Source organism: Protopterus annectens, chromosome 12.part0, assembly GCF_019279795.1.
Source record: "Protopterus annectens isolate FY-2018-M chromosome 12.part0, PAN1.0, whole genome shotgun sequence".
Lineage (NCBI taxonomy): Eukaryota > Metazoa > Chordata > Ceratodontiformes > Protopteridae > Protopterus > Protopterus annectens.
In genome coordinates, this window is record NC_056746.1 from 1,229,000,113 (window position 1) to 1,229,027,287 (window position 27,175).

Consider the following 27,175-nt stretch of genomic DNA (forward strand, 5'->3'; position numbering starts at 1 on the left):
TTCCCATTTTTGCACTTGCATGGGGCCCCATCTGTCAACAATCCGGCTCTGCTGATTCAGAGGTGTATGTTCTAACAATACAACGTTACTGGCTACTCAAGCAGATCAGACTTGCACTGAGTGATGTCGAATGGGAAGTTATTCCTGATGACAGAGAAGGAACTGGTAAATGAAAAATGAGATACACTTCTCCTGCAAGAATGTAAGCCCCCACCCAAAAAATAATGATATACTATATGCAGTAATATTTCTGATTTTTGTATGACTTGTGGAGTGTTGCACAAAAGCTTCTGTAGCATCTATATTGCCTTTAATTGTTTGGCTTTATACCTCGTACTAAATAAATTAATTAACAGGCCAAGATTGTGTAATATAATCTGAATATGTTGCATTCTAGCATTTTTGCAGTACCTTGTTTTACAGCTTCCAGCACCAACAAAGGGGATGACATTTGACAGGTCATACAGGCTGTATTATTTGGAGTGATGATCAGAATCATCTGATCTTCAGCATCCATTATATAATCACTGTTACATATTACTGCAATACAGTCTTCTGTACAAGTCAGGACTGTGAAGGATTTCAACGTATAGTTAAAGAATGCTACTTTGGCAGTTACCACAAAGAACTAAACCTCTGACCTGTTAATGAGCTTCTTAAGTTGTTTTCCATTTATCTTAGTTATAGCTTTTTTTAATGTGGAATTATTACTTTTGTGAAGATTGTGCATATTGACTTATCATATATCTAGTGGTTAATATTTCTTATGCCATCGTAAATATTCGTCTATTCAAAATGCACTATACAGTGTTGGATCTTATGGGATGATGCTAGTAATATTTACATGATTTCAAGTAGTTCATCCAAAGCTACTAATAAAGTACACTCAATTTAATTTTTCATAGCAATAAAGGTTGTATGCAGTCAATAAATTGGCTATAACTGCTGGTGGGGGTGAGGATGCTCTCTATGGATGAAAGCACCTTATGATCTTATCATTTGGTGATTTTTAAACTAGTTTGCAGTACTAGTGCGAGTGGGTGAATTAAGGTAGAATACTTTGGCTATTGTGTGTTTGTGTGAAATACATTTGAAATATATAACTTTTGTCATTGTTATTATTATTGTTTTTGTCACAGATATCGGAGAAGAATGCAGTGAACAAAGTAATTATAATTGCTGGGTTTGGGGGATGTCTGCAGATAAAAATGACTGACACTGCTGAGCTGATAAACTTAAAGCCATTAGCCACTCTTTGTAGATCTAGTTTGTATGTCTGTACAGCAAATTGGTATACTTTACTATAGCCATTTTTATCACAATCAGACATGTCATGTGTAAACAGCTGATAAAGTGGCCATAATAGTTGAGTATAGATATTGATGGATTATAATGATGACTGTTTAAGTGACCTACTATGGTTAAAATGTCATTAATGATTCATACATTTTGTTTGACTGCTTACTAGAAAAAGATGTTCAAAACAGCAGATGGAAAACCCACTTTTAACAAGTGTTGCTTTATTAAACAAGAAATGCTACTAAAAACAATGAGGCAGGTGAGTCAAAGAATACAGCATTTATGCAAGGTCCTAAAAATCTGTGTAGAGGGCCCATGGTTAGATAACCTGAGACACAAATTACATATAATCTGCCATTGGTCAGATGCATTTTCAATAAAAGTAAGCTTCCAGAAAGAATTGTTTACTAGTGCTGATGCTAACTCTGTTTTCAGTGAGGAAATGTTTTATTTGGTTTAGCAACTGGCCATCAGCATGTGTGCTATAATCTCCAAATCCCAGTAATCATTACACACGTACAGGTTTGAACAGCATTAGTAGCAAATGAATTGAGACACCAAGTAGTGGGACATTAGAACTCCTGTAGTGTAACAGGGGGACTGGTCTATTAGCCTGCCTTGGACCCCATTTGACAATGATCTGGCTCTGCCTCCACTTTCTACCCCTTCCAAACTATCTAAAATGGGAAGAGTAAGTGAGAAAGAATTAATTTATTCTTCAAACAGGAAATACTTCTTGAACTAGGCCTTTAAACTGCTAAAACAGTTGACTCCACTCATACTGAAATTGCTCACTTCTGTAAGAGTTCATCTAGCATGTCACTAGAAATAGTCTTGACTAAATGTTTTTTTCTCAATGTATGTGCACAAAATCAACATCTGCTTTCTTGCACATATCACTTCTACATGATCCAAGAAAATGTATAGGGACGGCTAATAAATATTGGGTTGATAAAAGGATTAAAGCATCTGTGATGCAGATGAGTCAACATTCTGTCTTCTTTTGCAAATTATTTCACATTCAAGCATGTACATATGTATATATTTATTTCAGTAGAGGGGCTCTGACCTCATCCAATGATCCTTCTTCATTCATGCCTGCATTTATTTCATTAGAGGGGCCTCACCTCATCTGATGATCTTTTTTCATTCATGCCCACTTTACCATTACAGTCATGACACCACTAAACTGAAATCTGTGCAGTCATACATTTCAGCAACAGAATGGTACCCACAGAAACATATGTATGATTGCATGATATAAATATATATATATATATATATATATATATATATATATATATATATATATATATATATATATATATGGGTCCTCTTCAGATGGTCAAACTTTTAAAAGCTCAGCTTTCATATGGCCTAGACCATGTGATCACACTTTTAAAAGTTTGAACGGTCTGAATGGGGATCGCCATAGAGCACAGAATGGGAAGATTTCACTTTATTACCACAATGTAGTACAATCTCGGAGTTGGTATATTTAAATAGCAGGGGTGGGTGGGGAGCAGGGGGACTTGACCCCCCCCTGCTAGCACTGTTTAGTTTTTTTTTTTTTTTTTTTTTTTTTTTAATTTTTTTTTTACATTTTCGGTCATTTAAAAGTTCGATCATATGATCTCAGCCATATGAAAGTCGAACATTTGGATGGTCAATTATGTGAAGTAGACCCATATATAGATAGATATATATATATATATATATATATATATATATATATATATATATATAAAAATGTGTGTGCGCGCGTGTGTGTATATATATATATATATATATATATATATATATATATATATATATATATATATATATAAAACACTAAATTTTACAAACATCAAACCTCTAATCCTCTAGTACAAATGTTCAAAACATACAAGTTTAATTCTATTAGATGCAAGTCACAAATGTGTATTTTTCATCTGCAATGCATCGTCTCTCATTATGTGTTTTTTGCCACTTACTCAAGTTATAATTGCATGTAGGTCATATGGTTGTTTTCCTGACTAAACAAAACATGGGCTATTATTTTGTAAAAAAAAAAAAAACGGAGTGAAAAGCTATGTGCTGCTGTTACATATTATTTGGTTCACCATTTTTTCCAGTGAATTAATCTGAGATCCTCAGAAACATCAAAACTGAAAGATTAACCGACAGCAGTCTCCGAGTTAGGATATATAAGTGGCAGTAAAAAAAATTACCAAGCTTTAGTGACAGAAATTGGCATTTGGGCTTGAAACAACAGGTGCCACTTATAATATTTTCTAAGTTTTGATAAGGTGTTATTTATTTAGTTCATTTTTCCCATCACTGTTTTTGCCGACAGAGAATCACGTACAATTATTTATTTTATGTTATAGTTAAACTAAAGAAAAACTAGTAAGGAGAAACTTAAAGCAGTTATTAAGTTACTCATCTTATCCAGCTTGCTCTTCAATTTAGTATAGTTGTAAAAGTGCATTAAAAATGTAAATACATATTTATTGGTATTCTTTAACTGGGACAGAGCAATCCACATATATACATTTGTGTGTCTATACATGCACACACACATAAATCTCTCACAACTGCAGAATAAAATAATTTTTTCCAATAACCCGTAGTATACCTGACTATGATCTAATTTGTGGCACAGGTTAAATGCAGCACGTGGACTCACAAGGGGTCATTTTTGTACAGAGATGTCGGAATGCTCTCTTGCACAGTGACAATGAAGAAGCTAAACCAGAAATGCACTCGTTATGTAATTTGCTTTGCACTTGTATATGCCCTACTGCAATCGCTAAGTTATCAACCAAGAATAAATGTAGTTTAGTTCACATTTTCACTGCCATGGAAAATCAGTGTCTCTCATCTATATGACATATAGGACTGAAGTAGCCTTGACTGCTCTTTGACTTTAAGAATCTCATCTAGTGTGCTGTTTATTATAGGTTCATAGGTGTTTACTAGGCTAACCACCCCAAGGGCCTTTTTAAGCCTAGCCATGCAGCCCAAATCTCTGACAAGTTCTGATATCCATGATAAGTGTAAGCAGGGGTTTGGCAGATGAACCATTTACAGGTTAACTGCATCCATTAGAGACATAGGTGCCAAACCAGGAATGAATTTCCAGTTTCCCATTGAATTGTCCAAGTTGCACTTGAGTTGGGTTAGGGAGAAACTCTGTTTTACATGCATGGGGAGCCTGTTCCATAGACATGGTAGTCTCTGGGATACATATCTCTCACTCCAGCAGGACCTATTTATATCACAGGCAGGGTTTAAGTCTTTAGAATGGGTAATTCTGGTGCTGTTTGTTTTGCAGATATGCAGGAGGTCCATCACAGTGGGGTCTGACAATGCCCTGTATGCCAGACATAGATCTCCCCTCAAAAGCCTATAGGAAACAGAATGCAAGCATAGGGCCTTGAGGTGGTCTGCAAAGGACATTTTACTTATGCCCTATATTCTTTTAGTGACAAACCTCTGTGGACATTCCCATTGTTGGATATGCCTGGTTAGGCGCATACCAAAAGGGGCATTGTACTCGATATGTTTGATGAATGCTGAATATAGTAAAACAATGACTTCCTTGGACATAGATGCCATATCGCCATACCTTTGTTTATAAGTTGTGCAATATAGAATGATTTCCTCACTACACATGATGACCAAAGACTAGATTACTATCTATGTGTGTCTCTATGTCCCTGACTACTTAGTCAGCTCTAAAGGGTGTGTTATCAATATGATAGTTACTATGTATGGATGACTTCCCAAAGGATACTATTATGAATTTCTTGGCATTTAATTGTAGTCCATGGCTCTGACACCAGTTGTTTGTCTGTGTCAGCCCCTCCTGGAGAAAATTTGTGTCTGTGTTCATAGGTAGGTACTAGGCTATCAGTCCAAGGGCCTACATAAGCCTAGCCAGCAAGGTTCCATAGCTTACATCACCCAAGAAAGTTATTTTCCTGTGCCACTGTCGATCAGACACACAGAAGGGATCCCCGGGGTGTATTTCCTATTTCTCATCCACTCATCAAGATTTTTCTTGAAGAGTGCTAATGAAGAACTTTGCTTGACATAGGTGGGTAGCTTGTTCCAGAGTATAGGAAGTCTCTGGGACAGGAAGCTATCCCTCCAGCATGTCTTGTTTATTGTGGTGACAAGGTTTAGGTCCCTAGAGCATGTATGAGATTCAACAACAGCTCCTAATTACTGAGAAGTAAATTCCAAAAAGGAGCAGTCCAAGGACTGATCCTGGAGGTACTCCACTTGTGACTGGCCTCTTTGTAGAGGAAGAGTCCCTAATTCTAACTTCCTGGGTCCTGTCTGTGAGCCAGTCAGCTATGCACTGGGTGACATACAGGTTTATACCTAACCTCTTAAGTTTGTCAACAATGCCCAAGTGGTGCATTGTGTCAAATGCCTTGGCCAGGTCAAGGTAGGCAGTGTGAACAATTTTGCCCTCATCCATTGCTTTGATGACCTTCTCAAAGAAGTCCACCAACTTGGGTAGGCATGATCTGCCCTTGATGAAACAAAATGGGTTTGGTCCAGGTTCTGGGGGTTTACTACATCTCTTTTCAACAATTCCATGATAATTCTTTCCATGGCTTTACATATCAGACTAGTGAGACTTGCAGGTCTGTTGTTTCTGGGGTCTGCGGATGGCCCACCTTTGCGCAGAGGGATGACTGTTGCCTTTCTCCATTCATGAGGCACAAAATCTGTTTGGAGGCTACAGTTAAATAGTAATTCCAGAAGCAATGATAGGTCATGTTTCATGCTATTTAGAAGGCATCCTGGGATATTGTCTGGCCCATTGATGCAGTGTTCTTGGTCCTAGAAAGAGCATTAAGGACCTGTTTCCTAGTGATAGTATGGGAGTTATATTTGATTATATTTCCTGAGGGAAGGTTGAAGGGCAGAGAGGGGTACAGTTGAAACTGAATTTATCAACCAGGAGGATTGCTGTATCTACTGGCTCAGTAGAGGTGGCTCCATTTGCAATGAGCTCTGCACACAATTGTTTATTGCCTTTGAGGTTGCAGACATAGCTAAAGAATACTTTATGGTTGTCCTTGGGATGGGAGACCAAACTTACCTCAAATTTGGCTTTGGTAGACTATTTGTCCTCTGAATATTTTGTTTAGTTTGATGAGAGTGTTTTTATCCTGCTGGGTGCTGCACCTCCTAATTTTTGCTGTCTGTTATACAGCCTATTGAGTTTGTGATTCCACCAGGGTGGCTTGTTTTTTGAGTTAGTTCTGTCCTTCTTCCTGGTGGATACAGCTATCTCTATGCAGCTGTTAAAATGCTTGCACGGGGTTTCTGTTAACAGTTCTTAATAGGCAGCAGTATTTTCAGTGTTTATGGGGTCTTGAAATTTTGCCAGGTTCTCACTTAATAGCAATAAGTTTACCCTTAGAATAGCTCATGAATATTCCAGGCTTAGCTGGGGGTCCAGATATTATTTTTCTTTAATGGAGACCATTTTGTGGTCTGAACTTACTAGGGAAGGCATTACAGTAGGGGGTGTGCAGCAGTCTCCTATATAGGTTAGGACCAGATCCAGTATGGTTGCACCCCTGGTTGGTGTATTGACTATCTGGTCCAGGGAGTTTGTGTTTACAAAATCCAGGAATCTCTGTTCCTGTACATTTGGTGTTGTATAGGATTCCAGTTAATAGTGAGGTAATTAAAGTCACCCATGAATATGGTATTGGGTTGGATGGTTAATGTTTCTAATACATTTAAATACATGGTATGGGTTTCCTGGGTTATAGAGGGGTACCTATAGCTTGCAAGGAAGTGGTATTGGATTTTGCCTATGGTGATTTGAACATGGAGCAGCTCAAGGGCATTGTCCTGTTTGACCAGCCTTGAAGTTTATTTATCTTTGATGTAAATAGAGACACCACCAGCTTTAGTCCCTGTCTGTGAAGTAGCTGGCCTAAATGTGTGGAATGCATTATAACCCACTGTTGGTGTGCTCTATGCATCTTTAAACCATGTCTCAGTGACCGCACACACATCAGCATTCTTTAGGGTAAACAAAGCTTCTAGGGGGTTGAGTTTTTTGTTTAGACTCCTAGATTTTCTTGGTTTTGATTTGCTATGTCTGAAGTGCATTCAGTTTTGCATTGCCTAAAAAAAGTACTGTGGGAAAGACAATGTTTTAGCTAATATTTGAAAGCCTAGAGGAGAGAGGTGCAGACCATCCCTGGCAAAGCAGCATGGTGTGTTAACCATCTCCTTCCATGCTGACAAATATTCCACCCCATTGCTGCTCATTGCTTAGGAACCCGCAGAACATGAATCCTCAAGCAATGCTTAGTGGCAGCATAGTAACATTTCTTTCATAGGGCTATAGCCAAGTACATTATTGCTAATAATATAAGTCTATATTATCCCATTAGGCTGGTGACATTTATAAACTATAGCACTGTTCATCTCAGGTAGGGTACTACAACAGAAAATGAGGCAGTTCTGCTCTAGAAGGTACACGACTGGCCAAAGGGCATAAAAACAGAGTGAATGGCAAATGAATGGTGTCAGAGAGTTAATGACTTGTCTTATTTAAGCAAGTTCAAAATGGATAGTTATTCTTTTTTCTTCTTTTTTTCCTACAGATATTACTGCAAAATCAGACTTTACAATGCCTTTCAGTAAGATCCAACACGCCTTCCTCTTAAAAATCATTTTACTTATAACAATGTACTTTTCTGACTCTTGTATAAAGATTGCAAAAACTGAGGTTCAGTAAATCAGTACACTGAACCATCCCAGGACTAAATAGGCCCATAAGAAATCAATTTTATTGTGATGTTATTGGACATTCTGGATCTTACTTACAACATGCCTCTTCTGAAGCATTAGCAGCAATCGTTAACCAAAATTTGTCCCTAAATGCACAAAACTCAACATTATTAACTATTATCTAAAAGAATGCCACAGAATAAAAAAATAACCAGCCAGCAAAATATTGATGAATATTAAATGTTTTATTAAAGCCACTGCACTGTTTTTAAATGCCCTGTGCATAATTGTAAGGTTTCTTTTATCCAGATCATCTATAACTCAGAGGACACAGTCTAAGCAATTCCAATATTTCTGCAGTAATCCTAAAAAGTATAAAATATTTCTTGGTGAATCTTTTCTGGACATTTTTATGTTTTTTTTTAGTCTTGTCTGATAAGGTGCTCATAAAGGTATCCCATATTTTATATGGTCCTTAGTAATCTGGGGTAATCAAGTATGGGTATAACTGACATTCTTGTTGCAAGATGCCCTGTAACTAACACATGTCACATTTGTCACTTCACCGGGATTATTAACATGCGACTCAAGCTAACGTTATGATAAATTAATAGTCCATTATCAAATATGAAACACCACTCTCTGTCAATTGGCCATATTAATTATATACTGGATGATGCCATATTTTCACAAAGGAAAGTGATGTTACTTTTTCTTGCTAAGTTCTTCCTTGTGTTTTGTGATGCACAGAAATTGTCTTGCTCATTCTGTAGTGTGTGTGTGTGTGTGTGTGTGTGTGTGTGTGTGTATATATATGTATGTGTGTGTGTGTGTATATATATATATATATATATATATATATGTGTGTGTGTGTGTGTGTATATATGTGTGTGTGTATATATATATATATATATATATATATATATATATATAAATATAACACACACACACACACACTCACACACACAATGAAAAGTCACATGCCTACAAAATGACAGCACTGACATATTTTTAGTTATACATTTCTATTGTTCAAAAGGTAGGGACAAAATACAGATTCTTTTTTTTTTTTTTCATTTTTTCGTGGGACCTAATATGGATTCCCTGATGAGCCCATCAAGGCTCCTTAAGTCATGCTAAACCAGATCCCAAACATTTAATTGGTTTTACTAATCATTAATCATTTATTATTTAGCCAACATGCAATTAAACTGAACTAAAATGTGTACAGCCTGAGAAGACTCTGCCAAGGTCACAAACTGCACAAAACTTTTTTTTGTAAGGAGCAAGCCCTCATACAACCCTAGCGCAGAGACAAACCCTCATCATCTTTAACTATACCTGATCCCTCTTCTCTGATACTGCAACTTAGTGAATGATCTAGGCAGCCCCAATATATCAAAAATATTGCAACATTCCTGTTTTGATGCTTTGAGACTCGCACTTCTGGTCTCCGGTAATGTATAGGTTTCACCACTCTTCTTAGCACTGTTATTCAAAACTCACTGTCATTCTTCAAGCCCCTTATCCAGACAAGCAGCTAACTATGAATTTCCATTTATAATTAATTTGCTAGCCCAGATACTGAGTTCTCAACAGCACTTTGCAAATCAGTGATTGAAAAAAATAGTTCTAAATGGACATGCTCTTTGTATGATACCACTGTAATATGAAAAAGGCCCCTAATGCAAGAGACAGCATACCATCATATTACTGAAAAACAATCCAAATTTAGGAGAAAGCATAACAAAGAAGCAATCAAACTCCATTGGACACAAAGCTCTTTTGCAGGAGTGATCAGGAAGCAATGTTAAGCAATGTCTTGTTATTTGACTTGCTCAGGGTCACACAGCAGGCAAATGGAGGCTGTGGAAATCAGATTTCACTACTAGGGAATCTAGGTTTAGCAGCAGACTCTACACCAAACTTACCAAAAAGTCACAATTATAGGAAGCAGTTTGCTTCCATTTTATAAATTCGTATTGCTGCATCTGCCTACTATCTTGTTTCTCCATTCATTTCAAGCAGCACAAAGTCCAAGCACCTTTTTGCTCACTGTCATTAAAAAGTACGACATGTTCCACCTCTTAGTCTTGAATTTGCTTTTATTGTCTTTTAAATATCTTAGTAAAGTCAACAGCTTTAAACCAGGAGCCACAGAACTCCTGTTTCACATAAGGGTCAAAAGTGCTTAACAGTGAAATTTTGAAGAGGGATTTTTTTAGCTAGGCTTAAAATGGTCAGCAGACTGATAGCCTAGTACTTACCTATAAACTTATGAACCAGTGCTGCTGAGTTCTGATTCTCAGAAAGATACTTCTTTCATACAATTTGCTCTTTTAAGTTTTTAAACTTTCTGAGAGAATGGAGGCAGCTCTATGGTAGGTGGCCCTTGCAAACACCTACCAGCCTAAAAACTAGACTATTTTTGTACGGAGTCAGTCTAGGCTTCTCAAAAGATTTCTCTGGAGATAAGTTTTACAGTTCCAAATTGTCATGCATATAATCGCTATATCATCATTTACTATGTATGTATGTATGTGTCTTTCGGCATTTCCCGGTTAGGGGTCGCCACAGCGGAACTCCGGTCCGCTAACGATTGGCAGTTGATTTTTACATGCCGAGTTGCCAGCCCTGATGCACAACCTTCAATGAAGGTATGCCCATTCACGCATGTCTCCATGCAGAAGACACTCTAGCTGAGAATTGAACTGGACAGCGTCTTACTGTGAAGCGACAATGCTAGTGCAGCACCACCACCGCGGATTATATCATCATTTACTAAACTCACTAAAATAACAGTTGGTGTGTGTGTTTTTTTTTTATTTTAACTATTTATAGACAAAATAAGCCCATTGCATACATCTGCCCCCTTTCAGAGGTGACCCAGATCCATTATCTAGTTAACTGACTTACTCAGAATCATCTCAGAGTCACCCAATAGGAAAATTAAGGGGAAAGAACATAAATATAAATAAACTTAAAACTAGGACATAAGAAGCATCTAATTAAACGCATAGACCTTTAGTCCTATGTGCTAACTGCCAGACATGATCGTATATGATTTCAGAAAGGTTTTTAATAAGCATCATTCGATGTTGTTAAGCACCAGTCTCATGTTATTATATTTACATCAATCCAAAGTCACCACAGTATAGATGTGGGAAAGTATTAAACACTTCATTCATCCCTTCATTTTTGAGGGTGGGTGCTAACTAAGGTGTTTTTCTTTTTTTTTTTTAACAGAGTTCTTAAACTATTAATATAGGCATACACTTTAAAAACGTTTTATCTTCCTGTCGATGTTCTGTGGTGGTTGTTCACTGTGTGACAGTGGTAAGTGTATGATAGCTTTTTAAAGCTGTAAAAAACTTAGTGATACTGCATTTATGTACAACACACTGAAGCAGTTTAAGCTCCATGTCTGTGCAGTAACCGAAACCTGGTTCAAGGCTCCCGAGAGCACCCCAGCACTACCAGGTTATACCTCATACCATGCTTTTCGGCCCCAAAACTTGGACCGAACCACAAAAGGAGGGGGAGTATCAATATTCATCAAAGATACCCACACCTCCAGGTTGGTGGCACAGCACGAAGCATCAGAGACTATCCATGTGCTACTAACAGTGGGTAAAACTGCCTTCCAGTTTATAGCCTGCAACAGACCACCCTCCCAAACCCAGGAACCCCACTCAGCCTTCCTGAGAACACTGGAAAATATGACGGTCTCTCCAAACACCATTATATTGGGAGACTTCAACTACCAAAACATAGACTGGGAGCATTAATCTAGCTCCAACACTCTAGCCCAAAGGCTCCTAGAATTTATAAACTCAAATGCTATGGAACAATTTGTTACCACTCCCACAAGAGGGAAAAAAAACATACTGGACCTGATCATCACCAACATGGGGACTCTATGCTCCAGACCAGAAGTGTATCCCTCACCGGTAAGATCAGACCATAAACTAATCTCACTGGATATTCACATCCCAACCCCACCCACTGCCCAGAAAACCACAGTGAAAAACTTCTCTAAAGCAAATTTCACACTCCTCAAAACTGAGGTGGAATCCTTCAAAGCCCCCGGGCCTGTGAAAAATATGGCCTAGACCACAGAATCCTTTATAAATGCATTCTATGAACACCTTCAGGAATGCATGGATCATGCAATCCCAAATAAAACCAAGACCCAGTCCTCCAAAGGCAGACGTCCTGTCTGGTGGACCCCAGCCATAAACAAACTATACAATAGGAGGAGGAAGCTACTACATGATAGAGCAAAATCCCAAAAAGGGAAGGCATCTCTGATCAGTATTAGCAAAAAACTACGGGCACTCATAAAATTGTCTAAGGCCAGCTTTGAGAGAAAAATTGCACAGGACACTAAGGATAATCACAAGGCTTTCTTTAGTTATGTTAGGAACCTGGGTGGGAATTCCCAGATATGCTCAGAATTAGTCCAAAATGAAAAAATACACCAAACCCACAGACATTGCCAACATCCTAGCTGACAGGTTCAGTGCAAACTTCTCCCCCCTCCCCACCAAAAGGGCAAATATCTATCCAAGCAGAAAGCTGCCCCCCCTGACATAACACAAAAAACACAGCATCAATGGGACCAGACGGTGTCCCGGGCTGTGTCCTACATGAACTCCAAGAAGAGCTAAACCCAAACATAAAACTACTGTTCAGTCTCAGCCTTACTACAAGATATGTACCCAAAGAGTGGCGTACAGCAACACTGGTCCCTCTCCACAAAGGTGGTGCCTCAACGGATCCTGGAAACTATTGCCCCATAATCCTGACTAGCTTGGTCTGCAAAGCTATGGAAAGAATCATCATGGACCTCGTAAATAAAGATATTGGGGACCTACAGACACTGGATCTTACCCAGTTCGGCTATGTTAAGGGCAGATCCTGCCTCTTAAACCTGGTCGATTTCTTTGAAACAGTCACCAAGGCCATTGACGAGGGGAAGGTGGTCCACCCAGCCTACCTGGACCTTGCAAAAGCCTTCGATACAATACCCCACTCTGGCATTATAGATAAGCTCACCAGCTAAAATATAAACCCCTATGTCACTAGATGGGTTGCAAACTGGCTCAAGGACAGAACCCACATGGTTAGAATTGCTGGAGCCATGTCAGACTCCAAACCAGTTACATGTGGCATCCCACAAGGCTCAGTCCTGGGACCTCTCTTGTTCGGTATATATTTCTCGGAGGTACAGACCAACATGGAAGGACTGTGGCTGACCAAGTTTGCAGATGACTGCAAACTGGGCGCCATAATAGACTCTCCAGCCGACACAAGCATCCTCCAAAAGGGCCTCATAGAAACAGACAACTGGTGCCAGAGCCATGGCCTCAAGCTAAACGCCAAAAAGGGTATAGTCATCCCCTTTGGCAAAAACAAAGTGCCCACAAATTACCACATAGGTGGTAATCCATTAAGTACGGAAGTAGTAATTAGGGACCTGGGGACCCAAGTTGATAGCAATCTCTCATTTGACAACCACGTGGCCAAAGTGGTTAGAAAAACATTTTATATAGCCCACCTAATCATGAAGGGATTCACATCTAGATCAGGGGAGGTCATCGTGCCTCTTTACTCATCCCTCATCAGGCCCATAATTGAGTATAATGCCCCTTTTGGGATGTACCTTACCAGACACCTGCAGCAACTGGAAAGACCCCAAAAGTGCCTCACCAAGAGGATCAAAGGGCTCAAACAGATGCCATATGCTGCCCGGTTAAAGAAACTCCAGCTCTACTCAGTGGCATACCACCTGCTCAGAGGCGATCTGTGCCTGACGTATAAAGCCATGTCCAACCCAGAATTAATGGACACGCTGCACCTCAGAAAATCCAAATCCCATCGAGCTACGCGCTCAAGAGACTTGAACCTCAGCACTGAAATAAATAGGACATGCTGGAGGGACAGAATCATAACCCAGAGTCTCCCTTCACTCTGGAATAAAATCCCAGTCCAGGTTAGGCAGAGTCCCTCACTGACTCTCTTCAAGAGGAATCTTGATGAGTGGATGGGAGATCGTAGGTTTACCCCGGATATCACTTTTGTGTCACTGTTAGACAGAGGCACAGTATACTAACCTCGAAAAAGGGCATAGCAAAATTAATTCAAAATGGGTGGCGAAAGCCAAACACACTCTGGCAAGGCTTATAAATGCCCTAGGGCAGATAGCCTAGTATGAACCTATGAACCTAAGGAATTATGATCAGGTTCCCCAGTCAAAACCTTTTATATATGTGCGTTTTGACATGAGCGACAAGATTTACCTCTTGAGCTTTGCTCTCAAGGTGAATTTCTCCACATCCATTTTTCTCGAAGATATAATGCATTAGTTATGATCAGAGACCCAATCATAATACTCTATATAGTCAGAATTATTCATCTTTAGTATTATGTGATTACTATATGGAAGTGGAGGTTTGCTGACATAATTAGCTTTAAAATGTTCCCTACTTGCGGATATTATATCCAGGGTGCCAAATGTCTCTAGAGCTATAGTTAACCATTCCCCACTCTGAACTGCTCCCAATTTTTGTGAAATCAGCTATAATCATGTCTGGCAGTTAGCACAGAGGACTAAAGGTCAGTGATTTAAATTAAGCTTGCCCCCCTCTACTAACCTTAACCCTAGATTATGTCATACAAACCTAAATTAAACATCACCTAACTTCAGAAGTCTATGTAAAATATCCCCACTACATGCCTGGATAGACCAAAACAAACCAAACATACTAGCATTAACAGAAGCCTGGTTAAACACTTATAAGACTCTGCAGTAATACCTCCCAGTTTCACCATAGCTAGATTAGACAGATCTCAAAACAAAGGAAGAGTAGCTCTACTACATACTACCTCATTTAATGCAACACCTTACACTAACAAAATCCCTACTTTCTCACATGCTGAACTGCTCATATTCTTCCTAAACCTTATCAAAACCAAAAAATCTGCATCATAGTAGTATATATATTTATCCAGGACAAAAAATACCTGTTTTTGAAAATATACCATCCTGGACCTCCCATATAGTCAAACATGAGACTATCATCTTAGGAGATGCAAACATAGACTGGCAAACTGTTGCATCTGACTCACCCTCAAATAGTATTAACCTCTATGTTTTTTCCTAGCTCATCAAATGCCCCACTAGGTAAAATAAAGACTTTACTCACAATCTACACTGGACTGGATCCTAGGATCACATCCAACCAATTTGTCCCCTGCAGGCACCATTTCTAATTCCCATAGTGTCCATCTACCCGCATTTGTCACCACACACCAACCCAAAACACACAGTCTACCAATCTGTCCAGAACTTAATTAATTTCCATCATGGTTTACTTAAAAAAATGATTTGGACACCCCTAAAGCTTCTTCATCTCAACGAAGCAGTGCTATATTTCAATACCACCTTCCTATGTATACTTGATACTCTAACCACTGTAAGTACTTTAAGAATTAAAAACAATCCTGCTCCATGGCTAACCAAATCATGCAAAAACCTTATGAAACAAAGGCACATTGCCTGAGATGTCAGGAAGTAAAATAAAAGTGAGGGAAATCTCATTCATTTCAGACAAACCTGCAACAACGTGAAAAACTTAGTGAAGAAAGAAGCAATCATACTACTCCCATCTGCAACTTGAACATAAAACCAACCCCAAAAAATTCAGTTCTTCTATATCAACCTTACTTAACCCAGGTACAAAGAAAGAACATTCCCCAACACCAGATGGCCCTCCATCCCAAGAAGCTAAAGACTTCAACAAGCTCTTTATAAAATCTATATCCGACCTACTGTCAATCATCCCCAACATCAGACACTCCCTCTCCAACTCCATTCCCACCTCCAATAATATCTCTTCATCTTGCTCCAATCCTGTCCAATACAACAGCCATAAACTCCACACCAATAACTCAATCACTTTTTCATTACAACCAATACCTACAGCTACTATAAAAAAACTATTGCAAAAACTGAAACCCTGCTCCACCTCGACAGAAAACTTCCCACCCTAATACTTTAAACTACCTGCTGACACCATTGCATACCCAATCTGCATCCTAATCAATAGATCAATATTAGAATCACCAGTTCCTACCCTATGGGAAATGTCTCATATCATCCCCATCCACAAAGGTGGAAATTCTGCAGAACTTGCCAATTTCCATCCTATATTTGTCTTAGCTCCCATTTCTAAAATTCTAGGATGTATCCAGCAACAGCTAATGCAATACCTACTACAAAGGAATCTAGATACACCAACTCAGCATGGTTGCCAGCCACACCACAGCATATCTACAAGCCTTACTATCCTTTACTGACACCGTGAATAGAGTTAGAGAAGCAGGAAACTATATATCTGCAGTATTTCTTAACCTGTCAAACACTTTTGACATGGTTTCTCACCCTTACTTCTGGGCAAACTCTTCAACGTGGACTTTTCCCATTCCACAGTACAGTGGTTTCATAGTTAGTTACATGAGTGGAAACAAGCTGTTAAATGGTTAAATAAACTCTTCCCCATCTCCATAATTCCACAGGAATCCCGCAAGGCCAGATCCTGGGCCCCTACTGTTTAATATACTTACAAACAACAAACAGTTCGCCATCCCCTAGAGCTCTCATAGAATATGCAGACGATTCCACTATTGCCTGCACCTCTCACACACTATCCCAACTACTCTCCAACACTCAACAGACTTGTACTGATACTGAAATGTGGCTTACTAATGCTCATCTATTTCTTAATCCTAGAAAACAAACTCCTTCTCTTCCACCCAAAAAAATCACATTTCAGACTTAGATCAATTCAAGATATATTCAACAGACAAAAAATTGTTGAAATAGTCCAGCTGACCAAACTGCATGGAGTCATTATTGATAATCAACTGAAATTTGACCTCCACGTTTAGAAAAATATTAAGAAAACTCACCAGAAATTAAGACTTCTCCACAGAAATAAACGCTTCCTAAGCTTTTCAACTAAAGTCATTCTGGCTAAAACATTCCTGCTCCCTTCCCTACTATATGATGCCACTATTCTTACTGACTTACAGATCTCTACGAGATCCAACATGGAACAGTCTTACAACAAAGTGGCAAAGTTTGCCACAAACTCTAAATTCCACACACATCACTGTAGATCTTTACACAACCTTAATTGGCTTGAATTACCCAATAAGCTCCACGACATCCAACTATTAACTGTGCACAACTTAATCTACAAACCCTCTGCCTGTCGAGATCTTAGCACCTTAATCAAACCCTACCAACCAAACAAAACCCTAAGGTCAGAGAATAAAAAACTTCTAACCATCTCTAAAGGCTCAAAAAAACAGGACAGTGTCTCTACTTTTTGTCTGTCACAAAAGTATGGAATTCCCCTCCCCTAGATAATAGAGCAATACCCAGCCTATCAGTCTTCAAAACTTCATTAAAACAGTGTCTAAACACATGGCTGTGCTCCTGCACTGAACCAGCTTAAGATCACCTTACTATGTCTTTTATGCCTTGCTCCCTGGACTGCTTAATCCTCTACAATTCAATCTGAGGAACTCATCTTAATCAATACTAATGACAATTTTTCTTCTTAAAAAGCATCCCTTACCTATTCCCTTCTCATAGACTCTCCCGGACTCTAACAATCATCACCTGCAACCTTAAGAAACCTTGCAAAAACAATGTTTCTGCTTAACTTGTGGAACTGTAATATGTGCGTGCCGTATATCAAATAATGTTATATTAGCTTATTAGTTACTGCCTTCAGCTTACTGTGTAACTGATATATGCATGCTGTACTTCAAGTGATGTGATATTCAGCATATTTTGCCACAGGAATTTTGAGCACCTATTACTTCTTTACTATGAAACTCTAATGTATGCATGCTATGTTTCTATTTTATATATGAAAAAGGGATCTTCTGAGCCAATCAGACTATCCCGGTAAACAAATGTCAAATAAATAAGATAAATAAAAAAGTTGAGAATCATTTCTAAATGCTGGTAATGCTGTAAAGACCAATCGACATCTAACAAATATGCCCTGTGTACCTCTAGTTGGATGAAGACTGAATCCTCTAGCCTCATTTGCTCAAAATTCAAACTGCCGAAGGAAGGAACTCCTCCAAAGGAAATTACCATCAGTGAGTGATATATTTTTTGCCGGGAAATTTCCCCTTATTTGAGTTAATGAATCCATAGAGTTGATAATTATAAGTTTATAGGGGCTTGCCCCCCCCCCCCCACATCTGCAGACATAGGGTGGGTTTGACCCCTGTAAAAACACTTAATAAAGTGGGGGAGGGTGGTAACTTTTAAGGGAATTTAATTCAGGGTTTATGATCCTCAGTGGGTTAATCTTTGTCCACTCATGTTGTTGCTTGTCTTTCGGCTTTTTCCCAGTAAGGGGTCGCCACAGCGGAACTCCAGTCCGCTAATGATTGGCAGTAGATTTTTTTTTTTTACGAAACGCCGAGGTGCTGGCTTGATGCTCAACCTTCAATGATAGCACGCCCATTTACGCATGCATGTCTTTCAAATGCTACCCAACCACGGGGAGGACATGCAGACTCCACACAGAAGGCACTCCCAAGCCAAGCTGAGAATCGAACGGGAGAACCTCTTGCTGTGAGGTAACAACGCTACTGCCGTACCACCGCAGCATACAATCTTTGTCCACTCATAGTAGAACTTTGTCCACTCATAGTAGAAGCAATATGTCTCCCCTTATACTTTCCACCTGAAGCATCTACCCCTTCACTGAAAAAACGTATTAGTACTCGGTACCCTGTCTTGCACTCATAACTACACGTAGCACTAACACCAATTAGTTACAGAAATGGAAAGCTAAAGTCTTATACTAGAATAATAATAAAGCATTAAATAAAATATCCTAGTCCTAAATCCAATGATTTAGGTAGTCTGCAACATTTTAGTAATGCTGAAATAAATCATTGTTATTTCATCTCAGTTAGCATGTATTTCTGAGTCAGCAAATGACAAGGTCAAGTTATTAACCTTAACCAAAATAATACATAGCATTAATTCAAAAATTAACAAATGAATAAATAAATTAATTCAATCATGTCTCAGTTTAGCACTGCAGTGTATGAAACTACTGCATATTTTTCTTCTTACTCATATGCATCAAATGCATTCCATTATTGACTTTATAAGCCCGGCATCACTCAGGGTTACATAGTATCAATGAATTCAAATCTTACAACAGTAGCCCTCATCTTTAGGTATACATTAGAACTCATTTCTCACAGATTAATATATATATATATATATATATATATATATATATATATATATATATATATATTAAAGCCAGCTGAACTGGAGAACAAGTCCATATACTATTTTCTTTATAACACAAAGACAGAATACAATTCATAACTACCGTAGAAATGGCTCAGATTTTATTCTCCCTATTATATCTCATGCTATTTTTTTTTTCTTGCAACTAAAACAGAACGCTAATTTTATCTTCCCATTTTAGGATTCAGTTGGTACCTGCAAAGATATACTGGCAAACAGATGACTTGGCTCAGTTTCTAGCTCCTTTCATTTGAATAGCTTTCATTTCCATGCAACAATGTAATCCAAGTGAACTTGAGGAATAGTCAACAAGGAATTTACCAGCGTACCAGTTATAGATATTCTATCGTTAATGCCTGGGTTTTGGGTGACTTTAACAAATGTTGTGAATATAATTCCTTAAATTCAAGATAGGAGGACCAATGTCCACATCTTTCATAAGGCTTGACCTTCCCCAAAATGTAAAATATATTTTTTTATAATCTGAGCATTCCAATGAATGCTCGTTTTCCATTAGAATAGAGGTGCTGAATAGATCCTACTCCTGAGGTACTGCTCCATTATTCCTACATGAAAAGCAGGGCATCCTATACAGGTCACAACATATACTGCTATTTTTATATTGCAATCATGCCTACATTTAATTGTTAAATCCCTCAGAAAATATAATTGTGGCACTATCATTAATGTGTCTGCATTGCATACATGTCCTGCATTTCCTCATACACTTTTCCTGGGTATTCCTTCATAAAAGTTCCTTTTTTTACCCTCAAATATCAGTTTCTTATTATTTTCTTATGCAAATCATCAGGCAGCTCTACTCTCCTTCTCAAGTTCATTTTTGTGTGTTTGATTACATTGTTACATTGTTGCAATTATGTTTGGGGAGTATTTTGTTTTCATTCCATTCACTTGGGAGTCTTTAAACTATTGTGACATCACTTCTCGTATTTATGGATCCGTCCTCTTAGTGGCTTCATTTGTTTGCCACTGTAATTACCTTCCCTCAGTCTATTGGTGCAGGTAGCTGTACATGTTTGGTTAAGTCCCATTACTTTACATTAATTTACATTCCATTATTTGTACCCGCGGTGGTGCTGCTGCGGTAGCGTTGTTGCCTCACAGTAAGACGCTGTCCGGTTCGATTCTCAGCTAGAGCCTCTTCTGCGTGGAGACATGCGTGAATGGGCGTACCTTCGTTGAAGGTTGTGCGTCAGGCCTGGCAAGCCGGTACATAAAAATCAACTGCCAATCATTAGCGGACCGGAGTTCCGCTGTGGCGACCCCTAACCGGGAAAACCTGAAAGACACAAACAAACTTTACATTCCATTATTTATCTGTGTAACATAGTCCTTATTTACTCTTGGTCTTTATGGTCTTACAAACTCGCTTGTGAATTTTCATAAGTTTTCATTCTAATTACTTGGTTATTGCTGCACCCACCCGTTTTACTTAATGAGACACATGTTGTGGAAACAACTGATATATTAACATTACCAGATCGATTTATTTTTTCCTGTGGAAGATACAGAAATATTATTATTTAAATACATTATCAACACTAAGTATTTTAAACTACTTCTGCACCCTTTTTACTATAGTAACTTCATAATTTTGTAACAGTTTCACACAATGATTAACTACCAGTTCCGATGTATTATGTTTTACATAATTGCTTTGACGTGCTCAGTGACCACTTGCATATTTAAAGTGTATAACATTTCATTTGATAACAATATTAGATAAAAGACATGACAACTGTTAAAGTGTGATTCCTTGCATAACCATTAAGTTTTGCTACTATATTGATGTACAGAAAAAGAAAATGTTTACACAGAAAGAGAAATGTGTGAGTGTGTAGCTATACATATATATTGGTATATATATTTATCTATATATATGTATGGATACACACACACAAGGAGTCTGACTGCAGAAATTTCAAAAAATATTTCCATTTTCTTCTAAAATACTTTTTCTTACAATCCCTGTGTTTTTTGCTATTTCACTGGAATGTACAAGCATACAAACTTATGTTCTATTAACAAAAACAAAATGAATCCAAAAAACCAACAAACCAGCTGTACCAAGGTATATTTCACTTGATGAAGGTATATAAAGTCTGAAAGCTCTTGAATTTTTATGGGTTAATATATTTATAATTAATGTGAATCCAATGATGTTTTGGGTTCCATTTATTGGTCTTAATAAATTAAGTTTATACACACTAAAAACAAACAAAGCCTTATTGGTTTAAGTATCTTATCAATTTCCCTACCCAAACGACAAGCCATAAGTCATGCTTAAAAGACAGCATAGTTTCCCTTGCATCATAGGAATGGTCTTCTGTGTGCCCGTGTAGTCTTGATCTGTTTTATAGTTTCCATCCCCCACCACTTACTCAGGAAGCCCATACTAATATCCTACCAATGTTTCCGTTAAAAAATGCTTCTTGGTATTTCCCTGAACTGCTCAAACAGTTTATAACACAGCTTCAGAATGCTGCTGCTATCTTTAGATTTGAATTGTGTCTTGCATTTTTTTATTCATTTAAGATTTCGGACATTACAGCTTCATCACAAAGGTTGCCAAATCATTCACCACTATTTTTATTAAATAATGAAATCTACATAACTACCTCCTTAGTCATTCACATTAGATCATTGGAATATGACCACTTTTACAAATATGCCTTATTTTCTAATTGCACCCACTTGGACTATGTGGATGTGCATGTTCCTTTGATGCATGTTTTTTTTAATACTGCTGCACTTGCCAAACCCCATGTTCGACTCATCAAGATTGTACAAATGCTGCTCTACTAATTTCTTTTCATTTAAAAACTGTATCATTTTTGTTATCGTTCTTTGAGAATATTCTAGAACAGTGATACTGGAAAGATGAAGTCTCCAGAACGTCATGAACTAGATAGCAAGTTCAAGGCTTCACATTTTCTGCTTATTATTCCTGTTTATGTATCGTACTGTGTGATAAATCTTCCTTTTTACTCTTCTTATGTTTCATCACATGATATGCCAGTTCCTGGTGTCTCTTCAGAGGATGCAGTATTTATCAGCATGGGAAGACATGCTTAACAAACCATGTTGCTTTGCAAAGGATGGGTGGCACTTGTCTCACCTAGGTTTCTGAACATTGGCAAAAACGCTATTCACCCCCTTGGAGCCTTTTTAGGCAATGCCAGATTGACAAAACTACCAACATAGCAAAAACCTAAATAAACCTAAAGATGTTACTGCTCACTGCCAGGAGCCTAAACAAGAAGCTCCACACCTTACAAGTTGTCCTCACTATGGAGAATATAGGCATATGTGCCATTAATGAGACATGGTTTAAATCTGCAGAAAGTATTTGGCAGTGCAAGGTTTCAGTGTGTTCCACACATTAAGGTCATCAGCTGCACATACAGGGACAAAAGGTGGGGGAATCTCGAGCTACATTACCAACAAGTGTAACCCCAGGTTTGGTATACAGGACGATGCCCTGGAGCAAGGTCCCATACCATAACCTAGCAAGCTACAGGTCATGCTCCATCTTCCTAGAGTCCTATAGTACCTACCTACACCTACTGGAGACACTCACCATTAAAACAAACACACTGTTTATGAGAGACATTAACTACTCTTCAATAGACTGGGAAAAATACACCACCTCAGACTCATAGGCACAATGATTCCTGGACTTTAACATAAATACCTTTTGCCATATTGTGTGTACACCCGCAAAACATTTAAACATACTGGATCAGGTACTCACCAATATGGGAGAGCACTGTACCCCCCCCCCCCAGTGTCACATCCTCACTGTTGACGTTAGACCACAAAGCTGACTCCTTCAAAATAAAAATGGCAACCCTAGCATACTCTGTAACAGTTACAAACTATTCTGAAGCAAACTCCATCTTATTAAGTGATAGTTTGCCAAACTTTAATGTCCCTCCCGACCCTTAATTCAGAGCAACCTGTGTAGAATGGTTTACAGAGACCCTGTGCAACCATGTAAAGGCTATACAGAGGCTGCTGTACCTATTACAACTAAGTCCAAATGATACTCTAAAAACAAACCATACTGGTGGAATTCTAATCTTAATATGGTAGACAAAAGAAAAAAAGAAAAAAATGTCATGTCTAAAATCATGAATAACAACTTCTATAATGACAGGACCTTTCTAATTACACAAAACAAGAGGACTAATTAATTCCAAGAAGGCCAATTACAATGTCAAGATACCCTAATAGGCTAAAGACAACCACAAGGCCTTCTACAGATATGCCTGAAATCTAAATGGCAGCTCAAATCAATGTGTGGAACTAGTGGTCACTAGTGTCACCTTCACTGAGCACAGTGACATAAATTTGATGGCTGACAAATTCAACTCAAAATTGGTCACCTTACTCCCTCTACCTCCTCCCATGAAATACCTGCTAGCATAACACCCCTAAATATTAACAGGTCATAAGTCCTAGCACCATCACTAAGCCAAAAACACAGTCGCAATGAGCAGAACAATATCCTGGTATGCCTCCTAAGTAGCCTGAAACATGACCTATCAGGACCATGTGTCACTTTTCAACTACAGTCTCAAAATAGGCTTTGAACTATGTGACTGGAGAACTGAGATGGTTATCCCACTTCACAAGGGTGGAACATTAACTAACCTCAGAAAATACAAACTCATTAGTTTGATTACGCAAAGACAAGGAATGGATTATTCATTGAAATGATCAACAAAAACATAGAGAACCTTCAGACTCTGGACCAAACCCAGTTTCACTTTGTGAAGGGTGGGTAATGCCTACTAAACCTGGTGGACTTCTTTCAGAAGATCTCCAAGGCCATGGATGAGGGAAAAATGGTGCATACCACATACATGAACCTGACTTAGGCATTCAAAACAATACCCCAACTCAGATGTAATTCAAAAATTCACCAAACTGGGCATAAACCCCTATGTAACTCATTGGCTTGACAGCTGACTCACAGACAGAACCCAAGAAATCAGGATTGGTTAGATCACCTCTACTAACAGACCTGTCACCAGCAGTGCACCCCAGAGCTCCATGCTGGGTCCACTCTTATTTGGCTTCTGCATCTCAGTGGTAAAGACTAATGTGAAGGACCTTTACTGACCAGTCTCACAGATGAATGCAAACTGGGAGCTATTACAGATTCCCTCCATGACAAAAACATCATACAAGAGAGTCTAACACCGCAGATGACTGGTGTCAAAGTGATAGATTAAAACTCAATGCCACAAAATGTATTATAGTGTCTTTTGGGAAAACTGTCACCCATGCTAATTACTCAATCAATAAGACACCCCTAAGTTGACTCAGTATTCAGGGATCTGAGAACATGTCTAGACAGTAATCTGGCCTTTGACCAACATGAGGGCAGGGTAGTAAGAAAATCATTCCATCATCCAACATATAAGTAAGCATATGGCATCCAGATCCAAGGAAGTCATATTGCCACTTTACTCGGCCTTTATCAAACCCATCATTAAATACAATGTTGCCTTCAGCATGTACCTCACCAGACAAATGTGTGTCTCAGAGGATCCCCATGCTCTGGAATAGGATCCCCATCCATGTGAAGCAAAGTTCACCCTTAACCCTATTTAAGCACAACTTTGACCAATAGATGGGTAATTGCAAATTTTCCCTGGGTTAGGTCCCCTGTCTCTGATAAACAGAGGTAGAAAGCAACATTTGAACTAAAAATACCCCGCACAAGCACACATACATACACACACACACACACACACACACACACACCCTCTAGAAACTTCTTAACTATCATGCTCCCTCCCAAGCATCCACGATACACAGGGACACAAATGGGTTGGGTTGCATGGCTAGGCTTTCAAAGGCCCTGGTGGTCATTAGTCTAGCATAGACCTATGAGCCTATGACCTCTAAACCCCCAGTTTCTTTCTGACTCATTGCTGTTTCTTATTCTGTAGTTGTGTATTCTTCTACCAGATTACTGTCTGCCATGCGCAGTTGTTTCATTATGTATGTATGTATTTACTATCTTCCATTTTTTTAATTTAAATTGCTACATTTCAGACCATTGCTTCGGTCTTACCATGTCCAAATCTTTAAGTTTCTACACTATATTCAGTGCTTGCTAGAGCTTTCGTAATACACTCCCCCATTTTGTCAAATTCTGCTAGCACATTTCCCAGAATCATCACTTTTTTACTTGACCTACTGTCCCAGATGATATAGAACCATGTCACTGGATGCCTACTATTAGATCTTAAATCTCATCTTCCTCCCATTCAAGAACATAAAATCCAAAACCTCCCCTTCTCAAGTAGTTTCTAGTGCTCATGCTTTGAAGTACACAGGATGTAAGACCATGAATAATGCCACCCTTAACTGTGACTACAAGCAATACTACTCCTTATAGTAATTAACACATAACATGGGTGGTGCAGTGGTACAGCAGTTAGCATTGTCGTTTCACAGCAACAGGTTCTCCTGTTTGATTCTTGGCTGGGGTGTCTTCTGTGCAGAGTCTGCATGTCTTCCCTTTGTTAATGTAGGTTTTCTCCCACATTCCAAAGACATGTGTCTAGAGCATTTTTCCTAGGGCCTCTGCTGAAAATGGGCTCCGCCCCAGTCGGATTTTCTTGGTAAACAAATGTTAAATAAATAAAATAAAATATTACAATCAGACCTTCAGAACTACCAGTATGTCAGCTAATAGTGATGTTACACTGCTAACAAGAGTTCTGCTTTGCTCTGATACCTGCCTCAGAAGACAAACTGATGGTGACCTACGAAAAAAATGCCCATCTCTAAACATAATGCTCATCTGTACAGCATATTCAGCAGTGTAATACAGTAATTATTTAGTAACCAAATAGAAACCAAATGTTATGCATGCATAAAGAAAAAAATGGAGTCCATTTAGGCAGTAAATACTTCTTTTGCATAATCATAATTACAGTCATAAAAAGGCATGCAATACAAGTAAGGCATATTAATTCAAGTGACAGTTATTTGAAGCACTCGCATCCAATCAAATTAACAGGTCTTTCGCACACCTAATGCAGTAAAGAAAACACCAGTGCATGCCTATGTATTATTAAGATGAGCTAATGTGGGCAAATGTAAAAACATAATAATCAATGAACAGAATTAGAAGTAAGAAAGATACCACAGAAACTGCGTTGTACATTGTTTGATGGTGTCTCTTATGGGAAGACTGCTATGTTGTATTTAGATATCCTACTATCCATCTTAGAACTTTTTTGTTTATGCATAATAAAACTAAAACAAATTTTCTGTGATGCTACAGTAAAATGTTCCAGCATTCTGCGTTCACATTCTTAATACTGTTGCTAACATTTTCATCTAGCCGTGGTACCATCTCAATATACATCTTTAATAGATAAGGAATCTCTAAAAAGAAAAGACTGGTGAAGGATATTGCATTTCCTAATGAATGTTATACATACAGTCCAATTAGACCTAGATTATAAAATCATTGCAGAGGTAATAGCGCACATTTCAAAGTACTGTTAAGAAAAGTCAGAGACGTCATTTACAGAGATTCAAGATGTTCAGCTTCTTGAAATTGCACTCCGTGAGAAAAAGCTCCTCCAGAACCTATAAAATAAATTGCCTTTTTAAGCCTGTGCCCCCTTAAGCACCCAGTACTGGTGCTTCACCCTCCACACTCTAAACCGTCTCTTAGAATAGTGTGTGTGTGTGTGTGTGTGT

General features: G+C 38.5%; 1 protein-coding gene across 1 annotated transcript in view; it reads right to left on the reverse strand.

Annotated features, from left to right (window-relative positions):
• PTPRT (protein tyrosine phosphatase receptor type T) overlaps positions 1-27,175 on the reverse strand; it is a 3,212,182-nt gene that overhangs the window by 2,252,370 nt on the left and 932,637 nt on the right. The gene's annotated exons all lie outside the window — the stretch shown is intronic.